General features: G+C 41.2%; 1 protein-coding gene across 3 annotated transcripts in view; it reads right to left on the reverse strand.

Annotated features, from left to right (window-relative positions):
- The window catches only part of CSDE1 (cold shock domain containing E1), a 50,408-nt gene extending 33,396 nt beyond the window's left edge, over positions 1-17,012 (reverse strand). For all 3 annotated transcript variants that reach the window (XM_044000204.1, XM_044000203.1, XM_044000202.1), the window contains exons 1-2: positions 16,875-17,012; positions 4,501-4,911 (exon numbers count right to left, since the gene is read on the reverse strand). The gene's annotated coding sequence lies outside the window, so the exon portion shown is untranslated. The remainder of the gene's footprint in view (positions 1-4,500; positions 4,912-16,874) is intronic.
- Positions 17,013-17,326: the final 314 nt, after the last annotated feature.

Here is a 17,326-nt window from a genome sequence, read left to right on the forward strand (position 1 = left end):
GATGCTAGGCAAGTGACTTACAGATTAATCTTCCTTATGCTCTGGTTCATGTCACTCCTCTGCCATGTATAAATTATTCTAACAAATGGGAGTATTCTCTATTCTTAAACATAAACCAGGTTCTCAACACTTGAGCTTTTATTGTCAGTCTCCAACATCTAGATGCCCTCTCTCTTCATTTTCACCATTCTTTTTTTTTTTTGGCAAGGCAATGAGGGTTAAGTGACTTGCCCAGGGCCACGCAGCTAGTAAGTGTCAAGTGTCTGAGGCCAGATTTGAACTCAGGTCCTCCTGAATCCAAGGCTGGTGCTTTATCCACTGTGCCACCTAACTTCCCCCCATTTTCACCATTCTTAAAGAGTTCACTTCAAATGCTCCCCTCCTCCAAGAAGTTATCCCTATTAATGCTAATGATTTTTCTCAAGTCCCACAGAGCATTTTCTCTGGTAACTTTAATACACTTGGATAACACTCTGTATTTACTTGTATTCACTAGACCTTAAAATCTAGAGAAAATGTCTCAACTTCCTATCTCATAGTGTTTAGCAGTGCTCTGAACAAAATGGGTTCTTAGTAATGTTGTGTTTTAAGTAATAATTACTTTTAAAAATCTAAAGAGAGGACTCTGTAGTCCTATTAAATTATACCTTGTTGGCTTTGGCCTCAATTCCAGCCTGAGGTAATTCTGAATGTTTGATATTTAATCATCTCCCTGTACCTTATTATAGTTTTATCACTTGGATTGTCCCATAATACATGTAAGACTGCCATCCAGGCCGACACAAATCCTTCGGAGTAATGCTCTTTAGACAGGGTTGTTCAACCATCTATTTGCAAAGTCACCTTAATTATAGTATCATTCAACCCACACTTATCCATCTTCTACACAATCCTTTTAACCAGTACTTAAGATATACAACCCTCTACTACATTTCCCTGATTTAATAGGCTAGTAGAAATATTAAAAAAGGAAATGAGATTAGTTTAGCAATGATAACTTCTCAGTGAACTCATGTTTGTTCCCAGTGATCGGTCACTCCGTTTATGGGCTTGGATTACATTGTTGAAATTTCCAAACCGACCTTTCCCAATGATCACTTAGTTTCCAATCTAATTCCCGCCCCCCTAATTTTCTTAATTCCAATCTTTCTTGATCTCTCTGCAGTCTTTGACACTGTTGATCACCCCTTTCTCCTGCCACTGTCTTCTCCTTCTGGGTCATACCCGGCAATCCTGTGTGTCCCACAGGGCTCCACTCTAGACTTTCTTCTCTTTTATATTTCACTTGACAATCTCATCAGATTCTATGGTTTCAATTATCTCTCTCTGCAGATGGCTCAGATCTTCATGCTCAGTCCTAACCTCTCCCCTGATCTCTTGCTTTGCATCTCCAACTGCTTTCTAGGCACCTCAAAATGCATGTCCCTCAGATTCCTTAAAATTCAACGTGTTTAAAACACAACTCATTAGCATGCCCCCTAAACTCTCCTCTGTGCAACTTCCCAATTACTATAGAGGACACAAGTATCCTACCAGTCACTCAGACCTGCAATCTCAAGTGTTATCTTCGATTTTTTCCACCCTCATTCCAAATAACCAATCAGTTGCCATGTTTTGTCATTTTTATTCCCTATTCCAATTCATTCTCCACAAGTGAAAATAATCTTCCTTAAGTGCAGGTCTGACCATGTTACTCCCTTACTCAAACTGGTGTGTGTGTGTGTGTGTGTGTGTAATCCTATCATCTTCAGGATCAATTATAAAATCCTTTTCTGGGTCTTAAAACCCTTTACAATGTAGTACCTTCCCGCCTTTCCTCTCTTTTCACACTTTATTTTGTCTTTCATCTACTCTACACTGGCCTTGCTGCTCCTCCAACATGTCACTCTTTCTCCAAACCAGGCCTTTCCACTGTAGGCTGTCCTCCATGCCTGAGATGTTTCTCACCTCTGCCTCTCTGCTGCCTTTAAAACTCAGCTCAAACCCTACCTTCTGCAAGAGCACTTTCCTGTCTCTTTACTCATCACCCCAAGCACCCTCCCACTTACACTATGTCATATGTACACATCTGTTTACATACTGCATCCTCCATCACGTGCTCCTTGAAGTAGGCACTGTTTTTGCTTTTGCATCCAAGCTCTTGGCTTGGAACCTGGCATACACTAAGCATTTAATAAATGTTTGGTAACTAATACACTTGTGCTCAAAGATGACAAATAATGGCTCCAGAATCCTAACTCTAAGTTCTTTGAGGACCCTAGGATTTAATTTCTCTGGGCCTCAGGACTCAAATTAAGTAGCCAAGGAATTTCTAAAAATTTTCATTCCTATCTTAGGATTCAGTTGTCTGAATAAAATTTTGTCTTTATATGGCATTTAATACAAGTTTTCTCCTTAGTGATACACAACAGGAGTGGATTTATTCTACATAACACCTGGCTTTGAGCATTATGTAATTTTACCCAATTAGCAGGTCTGTGCCTTCCTTGTTCTCTTGACACCATTTAAAGGGAAAAAAAATCCCTTTCTATTTCTTTACCTTTTTTCTCCAGGCAGTGGCAAATCTAGAATTTGTCTTCCTTAAACCCTTGTACTTTTGTATTCGTCATGCTTCTCATTTGACTTTTGGTTTATGTTGTTGTTGTTTTTTAAAGATGTTTGTGTTTATTTCTAACAGAGTATAGGATATTTTAATACTGTTTCCTTTCTTCACACTCCCCAAATGCTTTCTGAGCAATCCAAATGCATACATTTGGCACTATTTTTAGTGTGCACAGCTCCTTGGGTATTTAAAAAGGAACAAAGGACTTAAGAACTTGGAAAGCAGCTATGAGGTCATATGTAGTCTACCTCCCGCCCCCTTTTATAGACAAGGAAATTGAAACCCACAGAGGCTAACTGATTTGTCCAAGGTCACACAAGTAGTAAGCAGGGAACTGAAATTTAAATGCGGGTTCTCGACCACATGGTCCCATCCCTATAGCTCGGTGTTCTAGTTAAGGTACAAGGTTAGATTATTAAAGAAAACAGAACTTTTTAGTTTGCAAAGACATGCAATCCATATACTATGTAAAGTCAGTTTCTAACCTCTCTCTTTTTCACCCTTTGAAGGTGAATGAATGAGCAACAAAACCAGCTAATATCAAACTTTCAATAAAAAAAAAAGAATTTTTTATTCTTAGTTAAATCAAATGTAGGCCAAGTGAAAAAAGTAAATGGTACTTAACAATTTCAGATAATTACCCAGGCTACTCTCCAATCTCCTCTTAAATTTTGGTACCAATGTGGCATATAAAATGATACCAACCCTCTAGCTATGGTCACATTTTTAAGACACTCTTTCTCTAAAGACAAACTACCTTAAAAAATCATTAACACTTAATAGCTACCAGTCAATTCTGGTCCTCAGCAAAACTGTCAACAATATAACACATCCTATAAATGAGGCCAAGGGGAGGGCCATCAAAAGTGGTTGTTGACATAGCAGTATGGTCTAAGTAAATAGAGGCAGCACGAAAGGGCTGCCCAGAGAAATAGCCCTCACTGGCTGCAAGGAACCTAGATTGGGGGAGGGGGACACTACAGCAACAGAAACAATAGCTGACAGGCCAGAACTATCACAGAGACGGCCATTTTCATCAAAATTTATTACCATGCATCAATGCAAAAAGTAACCTAAAGAACAGCAAAAATTGCTACCTGCTTACTGTCTCTGAAATCCTGAAAGAAGACCTCTTTCTAATGGGAAGCACATTTTAGAACTGGAATAGCAATGGAAACATCAATCACCACAGCACTGAGAGATCGCATTTGATGCCATCTTCTAGATCCTTTGCATTAAATCCAACATGTCAAATGAATGTCCTTTAAATCGATATCCTTCCTGGGCTTCTAAACAAGTAGACTTCCAAACCAGTTCAGGTATCCAAGTACCCACAAGGCTGATAAACTAATATCCATGGAAAAGACTAGAAGGCAGTCCCCTCCTCCGGATTCCCCAAGTTCTTTAAAGTAAAGTGAATTAGCAGTAATAATAGTGTAGATGGAGATACTGCTCCTGAGAGACTTGATGCATCAAAAGAGGTTAGTGTGCATTAATACTCAAAATGTTAATGTGCCATGCATCTAACACAGGTGTGGCCAGAAATGGTCTAACTGCAACTAAAACTGCTGGGGTGTGTGTGTGTGTGTGTGTGTGTGTGTGTGTGTGTGTGTGTGTGTGTGTGTGAGAGAGAGAGAGAGAGAGAGAGAGAGAGAGAGATCTGCAATCCACAGACAATTGAGAACTACAACAAAGTAGCTGAGAGTTTATCAAAGCAACCAAGTTTCAGGAGAATTTTGGAGATATAGTGATAATAATTATTTCATAGATAACCAGATAAAGGTTGAGTGTCATTATAGGAAGACAATGTTAAAGTTTATCTAGCACTAGATAATTTTCAAAATTAGCAATGAAACAGATTTTGGGAAGGTTAATGTAAGTGTTCTTTATGAACTTACCTCGCAGTGATAATCAAATATTGCACTTTCAGTAGTATTTGCTGATTCTTCTTTTTCAGCACACGTTTCAAAGGATGAAAATTTCTAGTATATTTTTAAAAAAAAAAAAAAGAGAGAGAGCGAGAGGAAATGATCTACCAAGCTAATAGAGATCCGACTGCTGCTGCAGCGGGCAATCAATCTCACAGTACAGCACTGAAGAAAACAAAGACTACTAGCAGCGTTGGGAAGTGCTCTTGTGAAGCTGTTGAGTAGGCACAAACTTCTTGTTTCAGATCAAGTGTTGTGTCTTCAGCTTAAGTTTACTCTTCTTTGGTCTTGTTGGTTGTTACAAACGAGGCGTGTTCCTTGCCTGATCTGAACTTGAAGCAGCAGTTTCAGGTGGTAAAGTCTGTTCTGTTACACTTCATACTGTGGAAAAAAGAAAGACATTTAGTATAATTTCATAATGGAATCAAGAACAGCAAAAATCCACACTAGACTGAGGCAACTTGGAAATAAATTCTTGATAGTTTCCAGATGTTTCTTAAGTGTTAATAAACAATTCCTTTTAGTATTACAAACAATATCTAATAAGTCACCCCTGGGATCCTGAAATCAGGGCTTTAACTTAGTTTGGTATAAGTCAGGGTCTTGTACATGATTCTAACATCATTCTATATGCAATTGAGAATACAACAGTGTAGCAGTCTCAGTCATTAAGACTTTCAACTTTAGTGAAATAGCACTTGAACAAACAGGTGAGGAACAGCATAAAGCAGAGAGGATACAAAAAGAAGCAAAAGACAGTCCCTGCCCCTCAAGGATCTTACAACCTAATAGGGGAAACATGCAAGTATATGCAATGCAAGCTATATACAGAATAAATAGGAAATAATTAGCAGAGAAGAGTTGAGAAAGGCTTCCAATAAAAGATAGTCTTTTAGTTCAGACCTAAAGGAACCTAAAAAGGTCAATAGGTGGTGAGAAGGGAGTGTTCCAAGCATGGGAGAAAGCCAGAGAGAATATGGCCACAGAGTGTCTTGTTCAGTGAACAACCAGGAGGCCAGTGCCACAGGAATGAAAAGTATGTGCCAAGGAATTAGGCAAGTCACTTAACCCTGTTTGCCTCAGTTTCCTCCTCTGTAAAATGAACCAGAGAAGGAAATGACAAACCACTCCTTTATCTTTGCCAAAAAAATCCCAAATGGAGCTCTGAAGAGTCAGACTCTGCTGAAATGACTGAGCAACAATGGATTGCAGGGAGGAAATGGTGGTAGGGGAACTAGTCTGGTCAGTTAAACATTTATTAAGTGTTTACCATGTGACAAGAACTATGTTGTTATATAAAGGCAAAAACATGGTTCCTGCCCTTGAGGAAACCACATTCTAAAGTGAGAGACACTTAAGTTATAAGCAGTTTAAATGGAAGGTAATCTCAGAAGGAATGGATTGCCAGTGCGGTGTGTGAATATCTGGTTAGACTTGAGCCAAGTTTTGAGGTATTTCAAGGAAGCCAGGAGGTAAGAGGCAAAGAGAGGGGCAGCTAGGTGGCGCAGTGGATTGAGCACCGGCCCTGGAGTCAGGAGTACCTGAGTTCAAATCCGGCCTCAGACACTTAATACACACTTACTAGCTGTGTGACCCTGGGCAAGTCACTTAACCCCAATTGCCTCACTAAAAAAAAAAAAAAAAAAAAAAAAGAGGCAAAGAGAGAAAGCCTCCAGTGTGGGAGACAACCAGTGAAAAGGCAGAGTTGGGGCAGCTAGGTGGCGCAGTGGATAGAGCACTGGCCCTGGATTCAGGAGTATCTGAGTTCAAATCAGACCTCAGACACTTAACACTTACTAGCTGTGTGACCCTGGGCAACTCGCTTAACCCCAATTGCCTCACTAAAAAACAAAAAAACAACAAAAAAACACAAAAACAAGAAAAGGCAAAGTTGAGAGGTGGAGTGTTGTGTGTGAAGAACAGCAAGGCCAGTGTTACACAGAAGCAAAGCAACGACTGTAGCTTAGTATTTAATAAATGCAAAGATCCAAATTAGTGGCTTTATAACTCATTCTTTGACAAAAATTAGTGGGGAAACTGGAAAGCAGTCTGGCAGACACAAAGTACAGACCATTATCTCACATCCTATACAAAAATAAGCTCCAAAATGATCCAGTACTGTAAGGGGAACATCATAAATAGGTTGGAGACAATGCAATGGTACAGAAGAGTTCCAGGGAACTCATGATAGAAGAGGATCTCCAAATCCAAGAAAAAAAAAAAAGAACTGTGGTGTATAGATGGTGAATGAACCATACTATTTCTTTTGTTTTTGGTGCTGTTGTTTTTTTTTTTCTATTTTGAAGTTTTTCATCATTGCTCTGATTTTTTCTCTTATAACAGGACTAACGCAGAAATAGGATTAATGTTATTATGTGTGTATAGATATAACCTATATGAGATTACCTGCTGTCTAGGGGAGGGAGGGAGAAAAATCTGAAATTGTAAAGCTTGTATAAAAAAAAGTTGAGAACTATCTTTACATGTAACGGAAAAAATAAAATACCTTATATGTAAAAAAAAAATAAATAGGTTGGAGAAACAAAGATATTATCTTGAAGAACTATGGATAGGGAGAAGATGTCAAGAAGGAAACAAGCTTTTATTAAGAGCTTAATAGGTGTCAGGCACTGTGTCAAGATACAACTAAGTGAGGGACAGAGAACCACAAAAGAGAAAACAGACAATGGTGATCACATAAAATTTAAGGATTCTCCCCCCCTCCTCAAACCAACCCAATGTACCTAAATTTAAAAAGCAGGTAACTGAACTGGTCCCTGTGGCCAGCCTGCCAATGCGTCTCTGCCTTGGTATTTTTAACTTTTTGGGGGGGGGGGGAGGGGAGAGAGAATGAGGGTTAAGTGACTTGCCCAGGGTCACACAGCTAGTAAGTGTCAAGTGCCTGAGGCCGGATTTGAACTCAGGTCCTCCTGACTCCAGGGCCAGTGCTCTATCCGCTGTGCCACCTAGCTGCCCTGCCTTAGTTTTTTAAAATATTTTAAAACTCCAAATGTCCAAATTATGGTAACTACTAAAATATCTTTTTAGATTCGATTTCGGAGGCTTGCAGATTAAGGGTAAATTCCAAAAACCTCTCTCACCTTCTAGGACAGTGTGAGGAAGGGGAATGGTCTCCTCTCAATAAGGATAAAACAGCAACCATTCAAATTACACTTCTCAGGACCTGTCTGAGGACAAAGGTTTCAATCCCCCTCCTTCCCCTCCAGCAAAGCAAGATCACATGGTTCAATTAGCCCTGAGCTGGTCTCAATAAGGTCCTCTCCTGGGCTGTGTCCATATAAGGGAAGACTGAAGAAATGTCCTTGTGTCACCTCCCCCATTGGCTAAGAACCCAAAGAATAATTATGGAAATTAGGGTTAGGAATACTGAGTTCTGTTTAGCTAGTTTTTGTGAGTAGATGGTAACCCTTGAGTAATCGACTAGTGATGAAAAATGGGAGGGTCCATTCACCTTAGGGACTAGGGGTTAAAACGAGGCCTGGGAACCTCCATTCCTTGCACCCACCAGCTGCACATTGGGTAACAATAAACGAACTTTTGACACATCACCGAGTTCCTCTCAGAGAGTGATAGAGGTATTACTGCATAAGGAAATGTGTACAAGGGAGATTCAGTAGAAAATTGAGAAATGAGTTGGACTTAATGAACAATCAAGAATGTAAAAAGGAATGTTCATTTCAAAGTTGGCAGGTGACATGGGGCTTAGGATAAATCAGAAGTTTCTCCAGTGAGAGGCAAAACCAAAGATGACCAGATAACAAGACGGACATCTTGAAGACTCAAGGGACTATTAAAGTTTAGATTGACCAACTAGATATCATGACAGAGACACCTAAAAAGGGGAGATAAATTTTGTAGCAGGAAAGTCAATTAGGTATGGCTACTACCTGAAGGAGCTAGGAGACAGAGATAACCCCAAAGGTCAGACCATTTCCAAAAAATCCCCCTAGACTCTCAGGAATACAAGCACCCAAGCTTGCCTCACCCCACCCCAAAAGGGAACTTTCCAGTTTTCCAGTGGAGCTTTTGCCTTCCTTCTGTTCAGGGAGGAGAATGTTTCTAAATCCTCTTTGGGGGTGGGGGGGTCTTAGACTTCTTAGACTACTCCCGTGACAGTAGGAAAAATTTGAGAGGTGTAAGTACGTAGAGATAGGAGAATGGATTTTTAAAAAAGTTTATTTTCTTTTGTAGTGATCGTGTTGAGTGACAAAGGGTTTGGAGTATGGAAAGGTGTTTGAGAAGGGCTTTATTATACTGAAATAAGGATTTGAGAGACTTTTAGAAAAACGCATTTTAGCTATTTAGGAGCGGGATTGGAATGTGAACCTGAACCCCAACCCCCTTGGGTTTCTCTGGGGTTCCCTGATGCCTCTTTGACAAGTGACAGCTGGATGGCACAGTGGATAGAGTAGAAGGCCTAGAGTCAAAAAACTAAATTTCCTGATTTCAAATCTGACCCACACTGTTTGACCCTGTATGAGTCACATAACCCTGTGTGCCTCAACTCCTCATCTGGAAAATGAGCCAGAAAATCCCAAATCTGGTCACTGGTCAGACAAGATTGAAAAGGACTGAACAATAAACAACAAAGAATGTTTTCTTCAGTACCAGCCTCCCCCGCCCCCCCCCAATCAATTTAAACTTACAAAAGAAAACTCAATTCCAGGTACTCACCCCCATCAATTTATCCTATTTTACAAGGCACTTAGTAGGAGCTAAACAAATGCCAATTAAACTTCGATAAAAAAGCCAGCTAAATAGTTATGCTAAAGGCCTTGGTAACAATTTAAGCACCCTCCCTTTCTTTTCCTTCCCAGGATTATGGGTAGAGAGAGTGCACTAGTCCACCCACTTGAAAGTATCCCAGTGAAGTTAGATTAAGAACACAAAAGAACTGATTTGACTTCAGAGAGGATTTTAAAGGAACAAAAAAATTTATGAAAAGGTTAAAGAGCTACCAAGAATCTGGGGAAATTAACTAATCGATATGAATGGTAAAAAAAGAAAAAAAATGCTGGTGACCAATGGCCCTTGGGAAACTTGAGATTTTGAATGTTACCATTAGTGATCATAAATCCAGATTTATCTTGATGGACATTTATTCTGAAACTAAATCATAATGTGGTCTCATTTAAAGTGAGACCTGTTCTCCTGCTAGTCCAACCAGCCTTATTCAGGTGACTTCCCTCCCCCTGAAACATTCTGTTTCTACCTTTTTTCTTTCTTAGTCCTATTCCAAAATTGAAAGGGGAAAAAAATGCCCCCCTGCAATTAAAGTATATTAGTTAGGAGTAAAAAAATCCCCAATTTGTCTGTGTCTGCCCTATTCTGTAGCATAGCTCAGCATTAGTCCTTTTGAATTGTGATGATTCAGAGTCCATAAGTCTTTCAGAACTGTTTTCCTTTAGGGTTATTGTAAAAGTTTTCCTAGTTTGGCTTACTTTACTCTGAATCAGTTCATAAAAGTCTTCCCAAGTTTCTATGAAATTGCCCCTTTGTTATTTTCTTTCTTTGTGCATGTGCTTCTTTCCTAGAGGTATTCCTTTGAGAGGACAGATTTTGAACTGGAAAAAACCTTGAGGGCCATCAAGTCCAACCATTCATTTCATTATATAAATGAGGAAACAGGTCCAGAGTTTTAAGTGACTTGTCCAAAGTCATATAGCAAATAAATGGAAGAACTTGGATCTGACCCCAGATCTGTTGATGATGCTAACATTTATACAGCACCCACTACATAGTAGGCACTGTGCTAAGTCCTTTGTAAACATCTCCTCTGAACAACCCAGTGAGTAAGATGCTGTTATCATCTCATTTTACAGATGAGGAAATTAAGGCAGAGGTAGATAACTTGTGTGTTTTGGGCTAAATTTGAATTCAGGTCTTCTGGACCCCAGGCCCAGGAGTCTATCTAAAGTTCCACCAAGCTGCCTTAAATACAGTGCTCTTTTCACTATAACCCCATCTATTCAAAACCATCAAGATCCAATCCACATAAGAGCTCCTCCTCTCCTCCGAACTATCAACATTCATTTTCTGTATTACTCATTTTGGTACTAAATTATATGATGCTTTGTACTGTTAATTAACCATTTCATGTTTACATCTTGTCTCTCTGGTCAGACCCCAAGCTCCTGAAAAGCAAGGCTCCTACTTTCTTTCCATCCATCCCTTTTAACTTCACACTGTACAATACAGTTCTATATACCTGGCAAGTATTTATATTCTTTTAAAAATAAACAAAACCAAAAAAGACATACATTTAGTATTTGTGAGTATGGTTACTCTTTCAAATGTAGAGAAGCTTCCTTCCTTAGGGTCTTAAATTCAAAAGGCTTCAGATACAGTAGCTTATTCTCTGAAGTTCACTTAAGTTTTAAAATAATTGATCATATCTCATCTTGCTATATTTAAATGGTGTATTGGTATAAAGGACAATATGGTATAATATTTAATATACAACTGCTACTGGGACAACTATAATCCATAGCCTGAAGTTTTAAGTTTGTTTACTATCTTTTTTTAAAGTTCACTCATTAACTTTTTTTCTGTATAACATCTTCATTATCTAATAATACAAGATAGGGGCAGCTAGGTGGCGCAGTAGATAGAGCACTGGCCCTGGAGTCAGGAGGACCTGAGTTCAAATTTGGCCTCAAACACTTGACACTTACTAGCTATGTGACCCCGGGCAAGTCACTTAATCCCAATTGCCTCACCAAAAAACAAAACAAACAAAAAAACCAAAAGGAAAAAAAATAATACAAGATAAACTCAGTATCTTTTTATATAACATTTTGATATTAACAGAATACCTTAATTTTAGGAATCAAAGACACTCAAAATTGCTCTAAGAGACAAAAAGCCCATTTAACAGCAAAATACTTGACAAAATTTCTCATGAAATCCTTTGTGGACAAGATGGAAGTATGTGGGCTACACAAAAAAAATTGCCCAGGAATCTAGTCTGTTCGTTATTAAAAAAAAAAAAAAATTGGGGGGGGGGCCCCCAGGGCCACACAGCTAATAAGTGTCTCTCCTGACTCCAGGGTCAGTACTCTATCCATTGTGCCACCTAGCTGCCCTGAACATTTTTATTTGCTTGAGCAAAGGCATAAATAGCCTGTTTTTCATTTCTGAAGACAATATAATGCTAGAACTAGAATGAACCTTGGAGGTCATTTAGACTAACTTTGTAGATAAGGAAACTGAGGCTCAGAGACAGGGAAATGTCACCTTCAGAGGGTCACAAGCAAGTCATAATTCCAGCCTGGGCTATTTCCAAAACACTCCATGGTGTATTGACAGAGGTAGGATCCAAAAAGATCAAGAGGCTAGAATAATTGGGAGGAGAAGGGAAACATTGAAGAAAATTACATTTAATATGAATAAATACAAAGTCACACACTGAGATCAAAACACCAGCTGTGCAAGTCCTGTTAAGAAAATGACCTGAAGGTTTTAAAGGATTGCAAACTCCAGAGTCCCCCAGTGTGATATGGTAGCCAAAGTGAACATGATCTTAGTCTATATGACCTAGTTGAAGGAGCTAGAGAGGTTCAGCTTGGGAAAGACAAGGGAAACTAGACAGCTGCCTTCAAAGATACAAAGGAAAAACTTTTTAACCGACAGCAGCACAGAATTTGAGACTGAAGGAAACTTAGAGGTCGTTTAGGCTAACACTGTAATTTTAGAGAATAGGAGTTGAGGTCTAGAGAAGTTAAATGACTTGCTTAAAATCACATGAGTAGTAAAGAGCCGAGATGGGATTTGAAACCAAGTTCCCTCATTTCATCCAGCACTCTCCCGGGAACATGTACCTTGGGGAGGTGCTATGTATGGTTCTTACTACGGGAGGTCTTAGTTGTAAAAGGGGTGGGGGAGCAGTAATCCCAGTTTAGTAAGGGTTAGTCTGGTAATTTGTTTAACTGCAACCTTGAATAATAATGCAACAGCAAAGGCCAAGACTGTATGATAGAAAATAACAATTGAAGGCCTGTTAAAATCCCACATAGCTTGAACAGGATTAATCCAATTTGGGGTGCTGTTATTTGAAAATTTCACACTTGTCAGTGACCATCCAAATGGAAATAAAGGACCTGAAACCCAAGGCCAAGATTAATACAGAACCAGTCTTGAGCATTAGTGAAACTTGTTTTGTCTCACTCATTAAAATTCACTAAGCAACAAATTCATCTCCATTTTACCAAGGAAATGGCTTAATGTTTTATAGCACCTTTATAGGAGATTTGACATTTTGTCTTCACTGGATACACATTTATGCCAATACAATAATATCAATCTTCATCTGCCACACATATTTCATTCTCAGTAGATTGTTTTTAAAAACTGGTTTTGAGTTCCAACACTGATTCTGAACATAAACTCACACAAAGAACATTATGCAAAATAATGAAAGACTATGTACCTAAGAAGTGTTTTACTAATAGCCATCAGCCCATTTTCCTCAATTAAAAAATGCTACCATTCTGGAAAACATTACCTCTAAAACTTTTCCCATTATTACCACTTTTTAAAGAAGTTACAGGTTAAATTACTTTACTTGAATCAAACCAAGATAAGCAAGAATCTTATTTTCTATTAAAAAGATGACATTTTAATTTCTTATTAAGCATAACCCCAGTTAATTTAACTCTGGATACTATTTGTATGGCAATCACTTAGGGAGAATTAATGAATCAGTCCACAATCTTCTCAGGCCTTTCACAGAAAGCAGTTTTTCCCCCTCCACTGATGGGGGAGGTTGGGGGGGGGTGTCAAGGAGAAAGACTCAAATGGGTAACAGCAATAGTTTTATCTAGTTTAGGAACCTGGATTTAGCCAAATGTAAAGCCAACACTCCATTTAAATGAAGAGCTGTTACCATGAAACACATCTACCCAGGCTATCAGTACAACTGCCTCTCACACTGTTTTGACAAGAAAGTTCACAAAAGAAAAGGGACACCTTGCATAGGGTAAGGTGATAACACTGAAAAGCTTTTCCATCCCCCTTCCCAATTTTAGAGACCATAAATCTGATACCCTCTATAAATACTAAATTAGTTGATTTTAGAAAGGCTCCTTTCACCCCAATGAAAAAATATTCCTTAAAAATGGGGTGGAGAAGAGAGAATTATAGAGTTAGATAAGGAGAAAAGCAGGGTAGTATATAATCAATAAACACTGGGTTTGGAAATCTGAGAGCTTGAATTCAAATCTTAAATCTGCTACTAAATATAAATGGCCCGAGCAGGTCACATAATAGGTTTTATATACCATTTTAAGGTTTACAATGCAATTCACGTGTTAACTCATTTGATCCTCACAAATCCCTGTGAAGTAGATTGCAAGTATTATTTTCATTTTATTATAAATGGGATAGTGAAGCTCCACTATGTAAAGTGACTTGTCCAGGGTCTCACGGCTACTAAGTAAGTGTCTTGGGCAGTGTCTGAACTTCTGTTTTCCTGACTTTAAGTCCATGCTGACTGTGCCACCTGGCTGCCTCTAAAGGCACTCTCAAGCACTAAGTTCACTGTTGGCTGTGAAAGCAAACTGAGGTACAGCGTGGAAATTTCTGGTCACAGACCAGATGTTTTTAAATCACACCAACAGTAATTCACCTTTGGACAGAAAGACTGATATTTCCTAAGTAAAAAGGATATATCATGGGCCCTCTAATTAAGATTAATCTAGAATATTCTACTTAATTTAAGGCTCATTATGAAATATGTAGACCTCTGGGAACTTCTGAGAATACTTCAAGAGAGGTGGGCAAGAATTAGGGGGATAAAAGTCAATTAAGCAGAAACTGGAAAAAACAGAAATAGCAAGAAGGGAGAAATTGTTTAGCCTTATTTTAAACAACCTAACAAGACAGAGAAATGTCTTTAAAGAAAGAAAAGAAAAAGGAACATGCTGAAGATAAAATGCTTTATCTCACTGTAGAAATTTCACCACTTAAAACATTTACACAGGGGCGGCTAGGTGGCGCAGTGGATAAAGCACCGGCCCTGGATTCAGGAGTACCTGAGTTCAAATCCGGCCTAAGACACTTGACACTTACTATCTGTGTGACCCTGGGCAAGTCACTTAACCCCCATTGCCCCGCAAAAAACAAAAACAAAAACAAAAAACATTTACACAGAAAGCAAGCACTTATGTATATGATAACATGAGGAGGGAGGAAGCCATAAGAGATGACACATGCTCTGGGAACAATGAAGGAATCTTTCAAAAAGGATTCTCCTCTTTGAAATCAGGTCCCTCAGATTTGGTGAACTTTGATGTTCAATTTTTATGTGAAGATAGGAAATAGGAGTGGATAATCAACTCTTTAAAATGTGCTTTTTAAAGAACACATATTAAAAACTTCATTTTATAATATACTTTCCAAAGAGTTAATACAAGAGGCATTAATCCAAAGGGCATTTTTCTATCTCAGTCTGGCCACTTAAAATTATGGCCTAAAGTTTTTTGGGGTGTGCGGTGAGGAAAGTGAGAGAAAACCACGGTAATCTTTTCTTCTCTTTCACTAAAATGTGGCTGCACTTTTAAACCACGCCTTTTAGAGGTCAAACTTAAGACAGTTAAAAAAGAAAAAAAGAAAACCTATCTTCTGGGTCTCAGTCAGATACTTTACTTTTTAACTCAGTTGCTATAAATATCCGTCCCAATGCTAAGCATCCAGAGCAGCTGCAAAACCAAATACTTAAGACCCAATCATCCATTTATTTCTGTAATCAGGCTCAAAGAAAGCAAAAAGAAAACAATGCTGTAATATAGGTTTTTCCGATGTGCTGACATTTAAATCTCTGGTTAGCTTCCAAAGACCACAACTATTGTACTTAAGTATTTTGTCGACAGCTTGTCTACACCCCAATAAATATAGAGACATATGTGTTCATATAGATATATTTTTGCCGATGAACGGAGTTTTAGTTGCTCGTTACCTTATTCAGAGGGCGTCGTTACCAGGAATGGGGCCAGCATTTAAACGGGCCGATCTTTAGTTTATTCCCACCAACTTCCATTCAGTAATTAGTAAATTCCAAGGTTCTCTGAAAAAATATTCCTCACGGTCCCAGGCCACAATTTGTCTCCTCTTAAATGGGGATGGGGGGTGGGGGATGCAAAGTCTTTTAAGATACACTGTTACAAGGTAATTAACTGCCAGAGATTTGTCAGGCTAGATTTGCCTAACTAAGACGTGGGGAATGGGAAAACGAAGTAAGGGAATGTCTTGGAGTACTTCCCAAGCCCAGAACGAGTTTTGCTAGGCAGGACCACCTCCGCGTTAGAGCAAGGATAGATATAAAAACAAGAACCGGAGGCATTAAGCCGATTTCCTGGTAAGACGGCCACTAGGGGAGGGACAGTCCAAACGCCGCCGGCCCCCGCGGAGTCGAAGCTCCGGGAGGCCCAGCTGCGGGAAGAATGACGAAGCTAGGCCGCTCTTGCACAACATGGGCCGCGCTCTTGGCACCACAGCGGCCGCGGCCAACCATAAGCCCCAAGCGGGAAGAATGCAGAAGCGCCCCCCGCACAGGTGACAGGGGCGGGGACCACGTGCCCGGGGAGTTCCGGTGAGCCGGCCTAGGGCCCCGGCCCGGCCCGGAAAGTGCTCCGGGGGAACGGGAAGCACACAGCCTCAGCCGCCTCGGCCTCCCCGGCTCACCGCAGGAGGGGGCGAGGTGGTAGCGGCCCCCTAGCTCGGGCGGGGGCTCCGCTGCCACACAAAGGGAAGGCACCGCCGCCGCACTGCGCTCTGGGACTCGTAGTTTGGTCCCCGGGTGGGTACAATGCTGGGACCAGCGGAGCCGGATCCAGTCCAGTACCGGGCCCCATCTCAGCTGCCGCTGCCGCTCCCAGTCACACAAAGGATCGCGCCGCTCCCCCCGCCCCCGCCCGCCGGGACTTGTAGTTCCAGTTCTTAGGCCAGGCCGCAGAGGGGGTTGGCAGCGGGACTACAGTTCCCAGCAGCCTCTGCGTCCGAGCCCCGCACCCTCTGCCTCCATCTTGGCTGCGGTCGGAGCCTCCATCTTCGCCCCCCACCCCCACTTATGCCGCCCCCTCCCCCCGCCCGACCCCGGTTCCCCAGCCGCAGCTCCCCAGCCCGGTGCGTGGTCCAGGCGGTTGGGCTCCGAGAGGGTGGTAAAGCCCCAGACACCGGGCTCGGAAAAACGGGAGGGGCCTCCCCCTTAGAGCTCTGGGGGGGTCCCCATTCTCGACCCAATAGTCCCTCCCCTGAGTCGTAGTTTGGTCCTCTGTCCCTAGCCCGGTACCCTCCCGCTCCCAACGGGGTCCCGAGGTCATACTCACCCCAACAGCTCAGCGCCCCCTCTCCAGCGCCGCCATAAGCAGCACGGCCCGGTACGTAGGAATAAATCTCGCTCCTCTCGCGAGAGTAGCGAGCTACGAGCGCGTGCACGGGGAGGTGGAGAGCCTTCATGCTACGCTTGCGCAAAGAAGCCGAGGGACGCCGACCTGTTTGTGTTTGCCCGTAGTTAAGATGGCTGCGGCGGACCTTCCCTTCCTGTCCCTCCCACGTGCTGCAGACGGCCACTTTTGTTTACTGATTCCACAGGGATGCTATAGGGGGTCTTTCGGCTTCCCCTGTCATCGCCTGCTACATGACATGTAGGGCTGAGAGATCAGGGGTAAGGCCATAGGCACGCCAGTTCTAAGGCAGACCCAGGAAGTTGATATTGACAGCCTCTGGCGTCCGCGCCGGGCCCGTGCGGCAACTGCCCGTGGGTGGCTAGGGGCCCCTC

Source organism: Dromiciops gliroides, chromosome 4 (genome assembly GCF_019393635.1).
Source record: "Dromiciops gliroides isolate mDroGli1 chromosome 4, mDroGli1.pri, whole genome shotgun sequence".
Lineage (NCBI taxonomy): Eukaryota > Metazoa > Chordata > Mammalia > Microbiotheria > Microbiotheriidae > Dromiciops > Dromiciops gliroides.